At 52.2% G+C, this 2464-nt stretch overlaps 1 pseudogene; it reads left to right on the forward strand.

The window, feature by feature from the left end:
* Nucleotides 1–1236: 1236 nt before the first annotated feature.
* LOC141502605 (serum response factor pseudogene) lies at nucleotides 1237–2159 on the forward strand (annotated as a pseudogene).
* The last annotated feature ends 305 nt before the right edge of the window (nucleotides 2160–2464 follow it).

A 2464-nucleotide genomic window follows, 5' to 3' on the forward strand; every position in this document is an offset into this window, starting at 1 on the left:
AAATGCATGTGTGTTGACTGGGAGCTTCAAACTCAAAAGACTTGGCTTTTAGACAAAAGCAAACACTTTTCTTCATGTGTCTTCTGAAGGAGCAGCTTAAAATAAAATTAGGTCCTATGACTTAATGTGGGCATTCCTCCCATCAAAACAAAACTTATTATAGTCCACATGGTGATACAATCCAAAAGAAATGTTAGTCCATTTAATGTAAATTCCAAAAGGAAAATACAATCGATTCCTTTCATAACCACATGAAATGACTTCTGGATTAGCATTCCAATGAAATAAATTCAACAAATAATATTAATGCTTGGTATTTCTGGAGCACTTTAAGGGTTTAGAAGTGTTTATATATGTTATTATCACTTCATCTCGCATCTTTATAAGGAAGGAGTTATTAATATACCTATTTTTCAGATGATGAAAATGAGGCCAAAATGTTTATAAAGTAATAGAGAACTGAGTCAAATGTATAAGAATACAAGTCCCTTCTCAATTGGTAAAATGGTCAAAGAATATTTTAAAAATAAGTCTGGCCTGGGACAACCCGGGCCACCAGGGCAGGAGCGAGACAACCCGGAGCAGGCCGTGCAAGGGGCCCCGGACTCGCAAAGGTGGCAGCAGCCCCGGCCCCGCGCTGACTGCCCCTGTGTCCTGAACGCCATGTTACTGACCCAGGCTGGGGCCGTGGCGGTGCCAGGCCGGGGCGGTGCCGGGCCGGGGCTTGGCCCCATGGAGGCAGCCTGGTCCAGGCCCCGACGGGGTAGCTAGGCAGTGGGCCTCACTAACGGGTGCCGTGGGCTGGGGCTGGGGCCCGGCCACCTAGAGCGGGAAGCGTTGGTAGCAGCAGGGGCAGCGGCGGCCACAGGGCAGCGAGGGTGACTGAGTCAGGCGACGAGGAGGAGCTGGGCGCTGAGTGGCATGGCCTCAAAGTGCGGCCTGAGCGACATGGAACTTGGCGTGGTGTTCGACGGCTCTGAGGCAGTGGCCAGGGCTACAGCCTGGTGAGCGGCACCGTGCGCGGAGCCAAGTGGGCCAAGAACACCCGCGGCCACGTAAATACCAAGATGGAGTTCATCGACAACAAGCTGCAGCGCTACACGACCTTCAACAAGAGGAAGACGGGCATCATGAAGAAGGCCTATGAGCTATCTACACTGACAGGAACAGTTTTTGCTACTTGTGGCCAGTGAAACAGGACATGTATACACCTTTGCCACTTGAAAACTGCAGCCCATGATCACCAGCGAAACTGGTAACACACTGATCCAGACTTCTCTCAACTCGCCAGATTCACCCCCTCGCTCAGACCCCACCACAGACCAGCGAATGAGTGCTACAGGCTTTGAAGAGACAGACCTCACCTACCAGGTGTCTGAGTCTGACAGCAGTGTTAAGACCAAGGATACACTGAAGCCAGTGTTCAGTCATCAACCTTCCAGGTACAACTTCCACCATCCAGACAGCACCTCAGGACCCCTACAACCATGCAAGTCAGCAGCGGCCCCTCCTTCCCAATCACCAACTACCTGGCACCTGTCTCCACTAGCGTTAGCCCCAGTGCTGTCAGCAGTGCCAATAGGACTGTGCTGCAGAGTACTGGCAGTTGCCCACCAGCTTCACCCTCATGCCTGGTGGAGCCGTGGCCTGGCAGGTTCCAGTCCAGGCCATTCAAGTTCACCAGGCCAGCAGCACAGACCTCACACAAACCTCCTCCAGTGGGACAGCAACACTGCTCGCTACCATCATGACTTCATCAGTGACCACCACAGTGGGAGGTCATATGATGTACCCCAGCTCCCATGCAGTGATGTACACCTCCACCTCAGGGCTGGCTGACAGCAGCCTCACCATGCTCAATGCCTTCTCCCAGGTGCCTTCTGCCATGCAAGTTTCCCACGGACAGGTCCAGCAGCAAGGTGGAGCCCCCCAGGTGTTCCTGACTGCACCCTCAGGAACTGTACAAATCCCAGTGTCTGCTGTTCAGATTCATCAGATGGCAGTTATTGGGCAGCAGGCGGGCAGCAGCAGTAATTTGATAGAACTACAGGTGGTGAACCTAGATGCAACATCGCACACCACCAAGAGTGAATGAATAGCCCTGCCAACCCTGGACTGATAGATGGACAGCCTCACTTATTTATTGTTGCCTTTTTCACGTTTTCTTTAGACACATGTTGACAGGCCACAGAGGGAGGCAGGGAGGAGAGAGGGGCCACCACAGGACTTTGCCCTTTCACTCCAGCCAAAGAAATGGACTTGCCTGCCCTCTACCCTTTTCCTCCATCTCTCTCATCCTTGGTTTCACCTCTTAGTTTTGTTTACCATGGGGCTGCCTTGCTTCCCCCCTTGCAGCTTGGCTCGATGTTTGCCACAAGTATTAACTGTGCCCAATGGGACCATGCCTCCTCCTTCCCTCTGTGGGACCAGTAGTTACTAGGGTACTGCATCCTTCTCCTAAGGA

Source organism: Macrotis lagotis, chromosome X (genome assembly GCF_037893015.1).
Source record: "Macrotis lagotis isolate mMagLag1 chromosome X, bilby.v1.9.chrom.fasta, whole genome shotgun sequence".
Classification (NCBI taxonomy): Eukaryota; Metazoa; Chordata; class Mammalia; order Peramelemorphia; family Peramelidae; genus Macrotis; species Macrotis lagotis.